The 15,253-nt window shown below is 37.3% G+C and overlaps 1 pseudogene; it reads right to left on the reverse strand.

Annotated features, from left to right (window-relative positions):
* The window catches only part of LOC124982751 (antigen WC1.1-like), a 314,961-nt pseudogene that overhangs the window by 70,108 nt on the left and 229,600 nt on the right, over positions 1–15,253 (reverse strand).

Genomic DNA, 15,253 nt, shown 5'->3' on the forward strand with positions numbered 1-15,253 from the left:
AATGTATGCTTATGGTGACTTTGCCCACTATGAGATAACTATATTTAAATGGGTTTGTCTCTTTATCTTCTACTCTGTGCCATCGGCCTTTATGTCTGTTTTGGTATCAATATCTTGCTGTTTTTGTTACTGTAGCTCTGTAGTATAATTTAAGATGTGTATTGTGATGCCTCCAGTTTCACTTTCTTCACTAAGAATTGAAAAGTACACAACACTTTCTGCCTTGATCAGAGGGAGATGTGACTATGGAAGAACGATCAGAGAAGTGAAATGACATTGGTTTGAAGAAGGAAGGGACCATGAGACAAGAAATTTGGGCAACTTCTAGAATCTGAAAAGCCAAGGAAAAGAGTCTTCCCAGAGCCTAAGCTGAATGCAGTCTCTTGACACTATGTTTATAGCCATGTCAGATCATGGTGAGATTTCTACCCTATATTGAAACATGATAAATTTGTGTTGTGCATCACTTGCTCTATAGAAATATGTTATAGCAGAAATAGGAAACATTTGGGGCCTAGTCTTGTCCCCAGAGTAACTGCTACCTTAAATGAACCCTGTAGAGAATGTTTGTGTCACAAAATAGGGCTGAGAAGGAAGGAGCAGAAGCCCACCTGCTGCAGCAGGAAATGGAAGCACCTCATCTTCTCCTCTGCTGGAGGGACAGGTTCTGTGTGGGGGCCTCCTTCCCCTTCTCTTCTCTCTGTGAACCCCAGACCCTGCCATACGGTTCAGATACCATCCTGCAGAATCTCCTTTGCCCTCCAAGCCTGTGCACAGTGTGCACCACAGACCTGAGCAGATGACACCAGCGTCTTCCTTGTGCCTGCAGTTATGCTGCCCCCAGCCCAGGGAAGGGCACTGCCACACGTGGGTCTCCTCTCCTGTGCAGTTCAGCTCATCCAGCCAGATGGGCCCTGACCCCTCTCCAAAGTGAGCAGAGATGGTGGCCTCCAGGGCCACTCCACAGTCCAGCTGTCTGCATACCACATGGGCGTCACTCAGGTCCCAGCTGTCATCACAGATGGAGCCCCAGGAACCCTGCTGCAGGATCTCCACTCTCCCTGCACAGCGACCACCACCATCCACCAGGCGGAGCTCTCTGCTGTCTGGGGAGAGACAGGGTCATGTCAGTGGGTGTTTTCACAGGGAAGGAGAAGGGTCTTGTGCTGGGTCCTTGCTCACCTGAGCAGATGGCAGTGTGTCCCTCTGAGGCTGCAGATCCTGCTGGGTCAGACCAGGAGTCATTGCACTGGGGCAGCAGCTGGGTCTGATTTCCTACAGAAGGGATTAGAGAGCAGGGAACTCAGTTAAAGTACATCACCATCTAGTGATGGCCTCTGAAAGCTGTAGGACATGAGCAATAATTTCCTATCTCCAGAGCCGATCTTCTAATAAAGATTTCTGCTTCTGACTCTGACACGATTTTCTGTTTTAAGTCAAGAACCAGGAGTGACTTTAGGAAAGTGGGAATATATCAGTGCTACTTGAGAGCACTATGCAGCTCCCATGATAGCAAGACTTTTGGAGTAAAGCTCAGTGAAAAGTAAAAACTGTATTCAGGTATGATCTCCTGGAGGCATTGAGAGGAAGAAGGTGAGACACTGAAAGTCTCAGTATATTTATCAAAAAGAAGACATTCTGTTAAGCATCTAGAAAACTTGTATATTATTATATGAACTAAAATAATTTGTGTTGTACGTATCAGTGCCCAGTTTCTCAAAACTTCAAATTGTTTTTGTATAAGGGGATATGCACTGAATAAAGTGCAAGAGAGAGGAAAATTAAAGTACTTTCTGAAGGTTTTTTACGATTTTTCATATAGAGTGTCTATTGATAAAAAATACAACATTATATAGAAGTTAGATAGATAACAAAGAGGAAAAAGGAGAAAAAGGGGGAAGATTTTCACATTAATATTGGGGTTTCTTCACAGGTAATTTAAATAATCATGATAAAATGCTGCATTAAATGATGTGATGTGCATCTTGGAAGAGAACTGATAACAAAATCCAATAAAACTTTGATTTATAAAGTAAATACCCAAAAAGGTTCTCAGAGGATGAGCCTATCAACACATTTGATTAGCACAAAAGAGAAATAATAAGTGGAAAACATGGGAAAATACACAGAACAGCACAGAAAGACAAAAGGATAGAAAATATAAAAATGTACTTAAGGGACTTGGTGAGAGACCTAAGATAGATGCTTTATCCCTTTTATGTATTTAAGGCCACAATTGGAAGTCCTATAGCATAAATTAGATAATACACATAGTGGGATATTTAATACACACACAGTGCTTATAAATATCTGCAGAATCTGTGACATTCTATTCTTTGACCTGAATAGTCTATTCCTTCTTCCCTGAATCTGCTGATGTGGAGTGTTGTCTATAAGCAACAGAATGCAGTGAAGCTAACATGGCTTGACTAATGAACCTAGCCAAGAAAGTCATGCCTCTTTCCTTTGATATATTTGGACACTTGCATTACTCTACTCTGTAGAGACTATCATGTGGGAGAGTGCATTTTTGGGGGTCTCTATCAGCAGCCCCAGGTGATCATTAAGCTGCCAGTCATGTTAATGGACTATACCAAATTTGCATCTTGATCAAGTCTTAGATCAGCTCCAGGTGACATCTAAGTGCAACTTTATGAGAGACTCCAAGAGGCAACTGGCAAAAGTCCGTCCCAATTTATGAGTCAGAAAATTATGAGGAAAATGAAATGCATTTTTTATTAAAAACATTTTTTTGGGAAAATGTATTATGCAGCGATAGCATCCAGGGCAAAAACACATATAGCAATTCTACATTCCCATGCTTATTGTGGCACTATTTAGAAAAGTAATGGTATGGAAACAACCTAGGTGCCCACTGAAAGAAGAATTATAAGTAAAAAGTGTTATAGACCTAGGCATAAATAAGAATGAAGACCTGTCATTAGTAGCAAAATGGATGGAAATTTAGAATGTACATAGTGCAACTGATCTGCAAACTAAAGGACAGTATGAGCAGTAAAATCAGAGAGAAAATACAAGAACTGAAAAATCACTTCAATAAACAGAGATTCTGACAAAAAAAAAAAAAAAAAAAAAAAAAACCAGGAAAGTAGACATCCTCAAAATGAACCAAATAAAAAATTCAGATGAAAGCATCACCACCAGACTAGATCACTAGGAAGAAGGAGTTTCTGGAAAAGATAACAAAATGTATAATCATGAAAATAAAATTGACCATGGAGAAAATATGTTGAGACCATTAACAGAACTTCCAAGAACTTTCAGAACCTAGTATAACCCGAGAACACTTAATATAAGAAATATTGGGACAGATGAAGGCTCAGAGATACAAATAAACAAATGCACAATCTTTTCAATTAGACAATATCAAAAATTTCCCAAACCTAAAGAATGAAATGGAAAATCAAATATAGGAGACTTCCAGGACACCAAATATACAAAATTTCAACTGACCCACACCAAGGCACCGTATCATGAAAATGCCTAACATACAGAATAAGGATAGAATTTTACGAAAGTCAGAGAAAAATGTCAGACTCTGTTTAGAAGAAAACCCATTCAGCTCTCAGCTGATCTCTCAACCCAGACCAACACTAGGAGGTCTTGGAACAATATATACCAAGCTTTGAAAGGAAATGGATGCCAGCCAAAAATACTATGCCCAGCAAAACTAAGCTCCAGATTTAATGAGGACATAAACAGCTTCCATGATAAACAAAAGTTAAAAGAATTCAGAGCTAGAAAGCCTGCATTACAAAACATAACTGATAAGATAGTTCATGAAGAAAAAATGAAAAATAAAAGACAAACCCAGCAAAGAGAGGAACTACACTAAAATAACAGTGAATCAATGGAGAAAGTAATTCAAATTAAAAGTCAGAAATAGATCAAAATGACAGGGAATCAATGTCATATCTCAAAAATAAAAATATGTAAATGGCCTACATTCATCAATCAAAAGACATAGATTGGCACATTGGATTAAAAAACAAGACCCAATGATATACTATCTCCAAGAGACTAACCAAACAGGCAAAGACATCCACACGCTGAAGGTGAAAGGATGGGAAGAAACATATCTCACATGGATCACATAAACAAACAGGGGTTTCTATCCTCATATCTGATAAAGTGAATTTCCAACCAAAGGTAATCAGAAGGGACAGAGAAGGGCATTTCATATTGCTTAAGGAAATTATACATCAACAGGACATAACAATCAGAAATGTATACGTCCCAATCAATGGACCATCTAAGTACATCAAACAAACCCTTCTCAAATTCAAGAATCCAATAGACCACAACACAATAATTCTGGCTGACTTTAACATGCATCTTTCAACACTAGATAGGTCCTCCAAACAAAAACTAAATAAAGAAACTATAGGACTAAAAAACACAATTAATAATTCAGACTTAACAGACATATATATAGAATATTTCACTCACCAATGCCTAAATACAATTTCTTCTCAGCAGCACATGGATCCTTCCCTAAAATAGACCATATCTTAGACCACAAAGCAACTCTTTGCAAATTCAAGAGAGAGAGAGAGAGAGAGAGAGAGAGAGAGAGAGAGAGAGAGAGAGAGACAGAGGCAGACTGAATGCCATACATTCTATCTGATCAAAATGGAATAAAATTAGAAATCAACAACATATAAAAATTAAAAGCTATTCTAACACCTGGAGACTAAATATTAGGCTATCAAATGATGAATAGATAGTAGAAAAAAATCAGGAATGTAATAAGAAAGTATTTAGTGGTAAATGAGAATAGTGATACAACACATCAAATCTCTGGGACACTGTGGGTAGTGTCCAGCATTTGAGAAATGCAAATCAAAACTACTCCAAGATTTCAACTCACTCCAATCAGAATGGCAATTATCAAGAATCCAAGCAACAATAAACACTGGCAAAGATGTGGAGGAAATTGTCCACTCACACATTGCTGGTGGAAATGCAAAATGGTGAAACCATTGTGGAAAGCAGTATAGGATTCCTCAGAAAACTTGGAAAGGAACCACCATTTGATCCAGTTATCCCACTCTTTGGTTTTTATCCAAAGGACTTAAAATCAGCATATTACAGTGACACAGTCACATCAATGTTTATAGCAACTCAACTCACAATAGATAAACTATGGAATCAACTTAGGTGCCCTTCAACAGTTGAATGGATAAAGAAAGGTGGTATATATACACAAGTGAATATTTCTCAGTCCTAAAGAAGAATGAAATTATGGTATTTGCCAGAAAATGGATGGAGTTGGATATAATTATGCTAAGCAAAATAAGTCAATGCCCCCAAACCAAAAGTTAAATGTTTTCTCTGATATGTGGATGCTGACTTAAATAAGGGAGAAAAGGAAAGAAGAGAAGAACTTTGGATTAGACAAAGAGGAATAAGAGATGGGAGGGGGAATGGGAATAGGAAAGACAGTACCATTAATCAGATATTACTATCTTATGTGTATATATCTTTACATGACCAATGTAATTCTATACCATGTGGAACCAGGAGAATGAGTATTTATATTCCTTATAGGTATAAACATGTCACAATATGTTATATTATCATGCATACCTAAAAATAACAAATGAAAATATATAATAAAAAGTCTGAAGGACACAGTTTTAAAGAAGAATGAAATTCTGGTATTTGCTGGTAAATGGATGGAGTTAGAGGATACTATGCTAAGTGAAATAAGCCAACCCCCCAAAAAACAAAGGCTGGATGTTTTATCTGATATGTGGAAGCTAATTCACAATGGTGTGGGGTATAGACAAGAATATAGTTAGTTTAGATTAGGTAGAGGGGAGTGAAGGGAGGGAAGGAGTAAAGGGGAAGGAATGATAGTAGAGTGAAACAGACATTACCTTATGTACATGTATGACTGCATGACTGATGTAATCCTGCAATATGTATAATCAGAAAAATGAAAGATTACACTCTATTCTAATATGACCTATCAAATATATAAATGCCTTTTACTCTCCTGTACAACTAATTAGAAAAAGTAAAAAAAAAATGCAAAAAGAGATTTGAGAAAACTGCAGAATGTGTTTGAGTGTTCCTTATCTTACTCTGTTTTGCTCTATGGTTAAACTATATAGGTAATAATAATCCTACAACCTTTGTCAGTCAAAAAATTCCTCTGAATAACCCTTAAAGGACCTGAAAGATGTATGATTATTGAGAAGAATCATATTTTACCACAGAATATCTCATTTTGGAAGTCAGCCCTCCATGCTGTCTGCTCTCAGAGACATGTCACTCAAATGAACAAACCAAGTACCAGTCAGCCCTGACCTCCCATACCTGAGCACACCACAGAGGCTGTGTTTCCATGGGCACAGGCGGGAACACCCAGGGCAGTCACAGGACAATTCCACAAGAAGGACTCAGACCCTGAGCAGTGAAATCGGTCTCTCCAGATCTCATCATCTCCTTCCACAAAGTATGCTCCTTTTGGGGTGGAGAGGGCGACCCCACAGCCCAGCTGACGGCAAACAACATTGGCGTTGGCCATATTCCAGTGGGAGGCACAGAGTGTTCTCCAGCCTTCAGAGGTCTTCATCTCCACTTGACCCTCACACTGAGAGCTGCCATTTTTCGTGAGCCTGACTTCTGTGTACTCTGGAAGGAGAAACACGATTTCACATTTTGTTATCACAGAAGAGTGTGCAGAAAGGTTAAAGTACTGCCATAAGTCTCACCTGAGCAGACAACTTGCACAGCCCCACTGTGTTGGCAGCTGCCTCCAGGACAGACCCTTTTGGGGCAGAACCAGAGCTCAGGCTCCCATCCCTTACACTGGAACTCTTCAGCCCAGACCTGTTCACTGGCCTCTTTGAGGGGCAAGCTCCCCAGGACCGAAGATGCCTTGCCACACCCCAGCTCTGCACAGATGACCTGGGCTGTGGGGAAGGTGAAGTTCCCATCAGATACTGGAGTCCATCCTCCTCCAGAATTCACTTCCACTCGCCCAGAGCAGGGTCCACCTCCTCCATCAAAACGCACAAATCCTATGGAAGAACATAACCAATAAAATGAGTATCTAGGGTTGGAATTGGGAACTCCATGTCACAGGAAATGCTGTGCAATCTTTTCCTTTCCTAGGAATGGGATGTGGAGAATGGATTCAGCAGTTGGTGTCAGAATGGGAATATCATGAACAAGTGTCTGGAGACAAATTTTAGAGGGGGAATTTTTTTAAGGTCAGTTCTAAATGGCTGACTCCAAGAAATTAAAAAAGTATTGTGTGTGTATTTTCTTTTATATGGGCACATTATTCCAGTATTAAAATATATCTATCCATGTGTTTGAATGTCTGTCTGTTTGTCTGTGTCAGTCTCCTCCTTTATAATAAGCTCTATATTTATGTCCTGAAGTTGAACTCTGTAGAAAATGACTAGGATTAATTTTTTGACTATTTTACTCTCAAACTTTTGTTTCACAGGCAATAATTCCAACTATGTTAACACTTTTAGTGAATAAAAAAATCAGTATATATAAAAATGACAATTTATATTAATTTTCCCTTTAGAGACGAGAAAAGTGCTCACTAAATAGTGTAAGACTAAGATGGAAAGTAGGTTATCATGACTAAGATAATCTAAATTCTTTATATTACCCTTCCCATTAAAGAAGAAAGAGAATTTAGAAGAAGGATCAGAAGTTATCAAGAGATTTGAGCATGCTTATTTGCATTTGCTTTTTTGTTTTGTAATGAATTATCACTTAGTTACTTAGTTGTTTGGAAGAAAACATTAGACATCTATTGAAGCTGATCAGGCAGTGATTTCAAGTATGATTTAAACCTTTGGGGAGGCATCTTACTATAGACATGGAATTGTAATGTAGTAAAAAGTTTATGTCCTGAAGAAGTAAATCCTTTCTCTGAAAAAGTAAGGTTTAATAATTTTTCTTTTCAAAGTAAGTCATCAAAATGGAATGAACTTCCAAAGCATTAATCTGCTTTATTAAAATCATTACTCAAAGCATTATAATTAGAATACTTCTATTTCTCTCTGAAACTGATGTATCAATACAAAGTTTGGATTCCTGAAGTCTTACTACAAGGTTATTCCAAATTCTATCATTATTGAAAAGGAGAGATGACAATGATGTATCTCACATGGAAAGTCACAATGAAAATACAAATATTTCAAACTAAAATCACTAATCTTTAGGATGTTATGACTATAAAGAGTGTGAAAGTTACAGGGGCATCATAACAGTCAGTCATCAATATTGCTGACTATGGAGAGGAATAATAATGATCAGTCACCAGAACAGAAACTCTGACTGTAGGCTGTGCCTGTGGGTGCAGCCAGGTCTCCTTCCCTGTGGACTCAGATTTCCCCTCAGTTCTAGCTCCACACTAGGGGTCAACACCAGCACCACCAGTGAGGTCCACCAATTGTGCATGATTGATCATAGCTCTGGCTTCACTAGAGACACAAGCTTGTCTGCACTGGCCCTATTTCCTTTTTTCCCATTGTTTATGGTACATTTCTAGCTCCCAAGAGCTAGAATGTCTCAGAGTAGATAAAACAACAGTACATCCAAGTTCTGAGAGAATCCACTGGGATATCTGATTATAGTCCCCTGAAGTTAAAATATCATGAGGGTGTTTGTCTTAGGCCCTTAAATCTACTGCAATATCAAACATTTGCAATGAACTTTTGTATCATTTCCTTTGATGAAAATCTGAAGCATTTCAGATGAAGAAATAGATCATGCAGTTCAGGTTTCATCTTCAGTCTTCTCTTCACAGATCAAAGAAGCCTAACCCAGCTATAGCCTGAGAGGGTCAAAAGTGGAATTCATACAATACTCAGAGCATCACTTATTTGTCATGTAATACATCCATGACAGTAGTATCCAGAGGGCAGGATTGTTGCAATCTCAGCAATACTTTTATATCTTAAAAATACATTAATTGGAGTTATAGTATGTCCTAGGCATTGCATTTTGAAATAACATAGAGCCAAAATCTTGAAACATTTTTTTGAAAAAACATGAATTAGAAACCAGTTCCAGCTACTATGCACACAGAGATGATCCTCACCTGTATTCTTGGAGGATGAATTACTCTGTTTTATTTATTGAAATATAAATAGAATAGTGAAAGTTTGGTTATATGTAAGTGTACATTGTTCTTTAATCCCAGATCACCTAGTTACAGAAGGTAAGTATTACTTTGGTTTATGTAGTCCTTCAATTAAGTCGGCATTTCTTATATTAGTGGTTTAGAAATCTTCATTAGTTCTACTTGCAAAAATATATTCTACTTTGGTAATATGTTAATGTTATAAAGAGGTGCAGAAAAAAATATTCCCCTTTCTCATCTACATTACCAGATGGTTGATTTACGTAATACCACCATTTAAATGTCTATTCTTCCCTATACCAGTCTTGCTCTCATGGAATTTATTCTCAAGTGAAACTAAAGTGCTATATTGAATCTATCACTTAGTCTGTATAATCTACAGTCACAAAAGCTCAGTGCTGGGTTCATCTAGGTCTCTAGATATAGAACCATAATTATCAACTATTTGTTCAGTGTAGCCCTTTTTCTTGACTCATGAGGCATAAACTGTATCAAGGCTTGAACATAATGTAAGAGGTCTAAAGTAGTAGAATTCACCCTAAATAGTTGTTTTTCATGGTTCCTTGGGAGAATTGACAAGTATCTCTCACTGAGAGTTTTAAGCAGCATTTATATTGGAAGCTTCTTCTTTGAGTTTTGAGGCATAACAATGAAGTAAACCTCCTGCTCCAGGACTTTTTGAGACATAAAACATTAAATATAGTACTCAATGTTAATTCTGTTGGTGAGGATGCTCATTACAAACAATTCAGCTTCATTTGTCTGTCTCACCTGTGAGGCTGGCATCTTCAGGTTACATCTTCCTTCTTGTATGGGCTATTTATGTTCAACTCAAGCCCCCCCAAATGACAGTAACTGAATTTTAAAAAATGGTGGTATATGTATTTGATGGAATGTAATAAAATGTTCTGATCAGTCAACAGTGTGGATTAATTCCACAAATATGAAATTAAGTAAAAGAAAAAACAACAAGTGACAAACCAACTCAAATAATTTGGTGTACATGACTGGCAGAACTCAAAGAATGCATGAGGAGTGGGGACCCCATGCTTCCAGGACATTCCCTCCACATGTTCCTTCCAATCCCTGCTATTTTCTCTTTGTCTTTGCTCTTCAGAAAGACTTTTCACACACAGTTGAGACTGTGGACCCTGGTGTCTGCTAGATTCAGAGGGAGAATTTAGGGCAAAGATTTTAATTGATGCTCCCTGTGTTGTTGGTCCACCACTATAACCAGGGAGAGTGGAATAGTGTAAATGAGCACATCAAGGTGCACCCAGTGCTGATCATGAGAACTGACTTCCCAAAAGAAAATTAAGATGAGAAAAATAAGTGGGCTCTATGTAAATATAACTTCAGTAATTCTATGAAAGTTTTTATTAAATAACTTTATGAAAGTTAAATATTTTATTTTCTGATCTCTTTAGTAAATGCACATATTTGAAACAAAAGGTCAATATCTAGTTGTTTATTCTATTTTGTATCCTATGAGACTCTAAATTTCACAAAGAAGAATAAGTATAACAAAAATTCAAGGAAATTTATGAAGTAGAGTCTGGTATGTGGGGTAAGTTACACATGAGGTATGATAAATATTGATAAGAACTATATTCCTATGAAATAATAGGCTGAGAGTGGATTAGAATAGAATACACACAGACACACATATGCATACATATATGTGAAATTTTTAATTAAAATTATTCAAGTGCCTATAGGCATTTAATATTTTAGTAGTGATATTTTAAATTATTATACAATATACATGTTTTTATAGTGTTAGAAAATTGATGGATAAGTTTTTTTTTTTTTTAAAATTAGACCCCAAGTTGTCTTTTACAGTGTAAATTTTACACTTGTTTAATATATCGATGTCAAAGAGAGTCATAACACATAGAGATAAAATGGTACCTGTTCTTTAGAAAATATCTAAATAATAAATAAGATCAAATCTAGGGTTTATTTAATAAATAAGATCAAATCTAGGGTTCCCATATTGACTTAAACTTTTCAGTATGTTCTCTAACATGGTGTTTATTGAAAATTAATTATTAATTATTTAAAATGATCAAAGAATTAAATGTAAATCAGCAGGATGAAAATTTCTCACTTCCTTTCTGCTATTGTCACTGACTTTTCTTCAAACCTGAAGATTTCTGAATCTCTTCCTCTGAGATATCACACAGAGTTTAGAGCCACTGCTCAGTCTGATCAATTGTCCCAGGAGCAGTAAGATTTGTGAGTGAGGCACAATTGTCTTAGTCCATAGAAACTAAGAAGTGATTGATGTTAATGACATGGAAAGAAAAAGGAAAAAATGGGGGGTTCATTGTTTTTCCCTTATGGTTGCATAATGTTTCAATCATCATCCCTACTGAAAATTACATAAGGCATGGTAAGGACCTTTCAATATCTGCACGAGACTGGTATTTTCATGACACATGAAGTTTTAGTAATGCAATAATTTCTTGGAGATTGTCATGTGAGGTAGAAGGTACTGGAAACACTAAAGTCATCTATATGTTTGCTTCAAATACTTTTATCTATGTCTTGTGTCTTCTATATTTTCACAGAAGATCATGAGTAACATTTCTTCATGTGAGGGCCATGACAGAGCCCATCTGACTTGGAACTCCTCATCCAACTCGTAAATTACTCATTTGAGGATGGGGGTAGATTTTCAGGGTGAAGACTGGGCTGATACTGAAGGTTATTCTCCAGATCCTTGGCCTTTTAAAGGAAATCGGTCTTCCTAATCTAACTTGAAAAATGTCTAGATATTTTTAAGCAGGAAGAATACAGAGGAACAACAATTTTATGAAGGGCCACTGAGTTCAGAATTTATAAAATAAATCAATTTCCCTGAAAACTCCAAAGGACCAACAACAGCAAAATTAAAAGTAACATAAAACCTTGAAGTTCAGCATCTACATGTTGCACATTAGAGAACAGACTTTGCTTTTTGTGTAATAAATTAGAAGAGATAGAGACATACTCTTGCTTTAGTCCAATAGAAGGAAGCACCCAGGCCCCCACCAACCAAGCAAAACAGTTCTTCTCTGTAACCTAAGGGATTTGGGAAAATAGGAGTAAGAAGTACTGAGAATGCCAAGTGTGTTCTTTTGGTGACTTCTCTTTTACAGACAGATAGGTGGGCAGTTCCCAGGCAGAGTCTGGGTTTTGGTTGCTTTCTGTATAAGTAAATGAGGCACTACGTTATTTATCCTAAATCCTCTATCTGTAAATTTCCCTTCCTGGAACTCAGGGGCTGAATTCTTTAATATCCTAAATGCCTCTTCATAATGGTTTCTTTCATGGCTAAGTTTAAAGATCCAGAGTGCTAGAAGGTGTTAAAAGGTATTAAAATGTTGTAATATTTAAGATGCTCAATTGCTATGTCCTTATGTTTTGACCAAGAAGAGTCAGAAGAGTTTGAATTTAGAGAAAAGGTGTTTTACAGACTTGTCCTCTGTGTCCTCATTCATGCCTCTCATTGACAGCTCCTCAGCACAGATGACAGTATGACATCTTCTCTTTTTTGAGTCCACTGTTGATATATTATGTTCCATTCACCTCAGTGCCTTACCTCCACGCTTCTGTCACAGAGGTGGATTCTACTTTCAAAATGGGACCATTTGCAAAACACTTCAGTGAAGACCCAAGAGGATTTGTAGGAACCAGGTCTTCAGTAAACTACTCTTTCTGTATCTGCATCAGGTCTTTGGAGATCCGCAATTCTTCACATGCCAGATTTTACCTTGGGCTCCTTCAGCTTGGGGAAATAACTTCTCTCATCTTAGAAAATTTGGACTCAAATTATACAGGTAAACAAAAGAGGTTGGATAACCAGGTTTATTTTTAACACCTTTCATCAAGATCACACTTACATTTGTTCCACTAAGACCAGGATTGCTTCTTCCACCCTGCCTGTAGCTGGGACTCATTTACATTCAAGCAACTCACAGGGGCTTTGACCATAAGCCTTGTTTCTGTATCTACCTATCTACTCATTCATCATGCCAGAATCCTACTATTCTCTTTAGGTCACAGAACTCTGTCACCTGAGTAGATGGGAATGAATGGATCAGATGTGATATTTGGCTAGCCAGAGGGCCACACAGATCCCAGTGTTTTCCTTGAAGACCAAATTTTCCCTGTACTCTTGGGCTTCCCAGTTTCCTTTGAAAACCAAAGGTGGCAGCATGTCCTTTCCTTCAAAGCACAGCAGGGGACAAGGCCTCATTGGAGGCCGAGTATGGGTAAAAATACCTCTGATTAGGAAGGAATAAATGTTGGGCAGAGAGGTCTTCAAAGGAAACACAATCTGAACTTTCCACCCAGGTCTGACATAGGGGAGAGGTGTATAAAGCCAACGCTAAGAGTCTGCTTCTATGTTTTCTTGTTCACAATACTAACATCTTTCAGATTTTACCATGTTGCAGAAATGTTTTTAGGTGTTGGGTATGTGTATTTCAAGGAAATAATGTTCTCATCTTTGTGGAACTTTATATCTAGTGGGAAGAAAACCAAATAGTTTTAAGCCATTTATGAGCCAGTGGGTGGAAAAAGAAAGAAAAATTGCATCTGCAGATAATTATTGATTCAAATGAATCATTCTTACTTGAGGAAATAAAAAAATGCAGTCATATATCCTGTCTGATCTTTTTCCTCCATAGGTGCATTGCTCCCTGGGCAAGTTTCAAGTTTCTTATAAAATATGATCCAAGGGAACTTTTCTTCCCCCATTCTAACCTTCTCCATACCTCAACTTTGAGTTACTCCTGCAAATAATTTTCATCCTTTGTGCAGGAGGGACGTACATAGTCAGCACACGTGTACACAGATTGCCAATCCTACACCAGGGTCCTAAATCCTGCTCAGATAATCCTGTGCTCTTTGTCAACCCTCCAATGTAATCCCCCAGATACTGTAAGCTTCCTCTATCTTCTTCAGAAAATTCTATATATCTCCATGCTTCCATTCTTATCAAATTTACCTGCCAATATACTCTTCATATATCATTGGTTCCATCAGACATAAACTATACAATTTTTCCCCATATCTTGCCACCTTTATACTTTCCTTTGTTTTCACCTAAGTAGACTTATTAAACTAATACCTAATAACACAGTGTACACATTAATGGAGTAAATTCATGAGCTGATTCATGTACAAATTGCATTTTTTTGTCTCCTCAAACACTTTTCATTGCTTTTTGGTGAAAGCTTCCAGTATGCTTTCTTCTAGCATTTTGAAATGTTGTTCATTTTTGTTCTGTGTCATGGTGCAGCAGAACTTCTAGCTCCTATTTAAACAAAACCCATCATTCATGATCAATCTGTTGTCTTGCATTCTCATCCCCTACACTCTCCAGTCTGTGGTAACTACAATTGTATTCCCAACATGTATGAGGTCAACACCTTCATACTTGAAATACAGTGAGATTATAAGATACTTGTCTTTCTCTGCCTGACTTACTTCACTTAACCTAATGGTATCCTGACCCATACATGTTATGTCAAGTGAAAGGATTTCATTCATTTTTATGGTTAAATAGTATCCCATTGTATAAAGTATTTCATTCATTTATTCATTTATCATCCAATGGGCATTTAGATTACTTACATTTCTCGGCTACTATGAGTAGAACTGTCATAAACATGGGAGTACAGATGTTTCTTCAACATACAGATTTCACTCCCATGGAACATATGCTCAGCATTGGGATTGCTGTATCATATGGATGTCTAATAATGTCTTTGTACCGTCTTTATTTCTAAAGGATAGATTTGCTGGGTTCAGTATTCTTGATTGGCAGGTTTTTTTTCCGTTCTATGAAAATCTCATGGCACTCAGTTCTGCTTACCATTGAGAAGTTTGCCATTAAGTGAATTGGGACGTCCTTTTGTATTATTTCTTTTTCTTTCTTTTTTTTTAACTGATACCCGAGAGACTTGATCTTTCTTCTTTGAGAGTTGTATTATAATATATAGAGATAAGAACCTGAGGCTTCCACTCACAACTGCCCATCTAACTTTTCACCCTCTAGCACAGACTTAGCTGTCTCCATACTGTGCTGACTGGCTTCAAGCAGGAATGAGGTGGGTTGTC

Source organism: Sciurus carolinensis, chromosome 4, assembly GCF_902686445.1.
Source record: "Sciurus carolinensis chromosome 4, mSciCar1.2, whole genome shotgun sequence".
NCBI lineage: Eukaryota > Metazoa > Chordata > Mammalia > Rodentia > Sciuridae > Sciurus > Sciurus carolinensis.